The sequence below is a fragment of the Alligator sinensis genome, unplaced genomic scaffold, assembly GCF_000455745.1.
Source record: "Alligator sinensis unplaced genomic scaffold, ASM45574v1 scaffold720_1, whole genome shotgun sequence".
Taxonomy (NCBI): Eukaryota; Metazoa; Chordata; order Crocodylia; family Alligatoridae; genus Alligator; species Alligator sinensis.
In genome coordinates, this window is record NW_005842026.1 from 1,461,838 (window position 1) to 1,462,128 (window position 291).

A 291-nucleotide genomic window follows, 5' to 3' on the forward strand; every position below is an offset into this window, starting at 1 on the left:
TGAAGACCCCCAGGGTAGGGGAGAGCACCACCTCCCTTGGGAGCCCGTTCCAGACCTTGGCCACTCGAACTGTGAAGAAGTTCTTCCTAATGTCCAATCTAAATCTGCTCTCTGCTATCTTGTGACCATTATTTCTTGTAACCCCCGGGGGCGCCTTGGTGAATAAATACTCACCAATTCCCTTCTGTGCCCCCGTGATGAACTTATAGGCAGCCACAAGGTCGCCTCTCAACCTTCTCTTGCGGAGGCTGAAAAGGTCCAGTTTCTCTAGTCTCTCCTCATAGGGCTTGG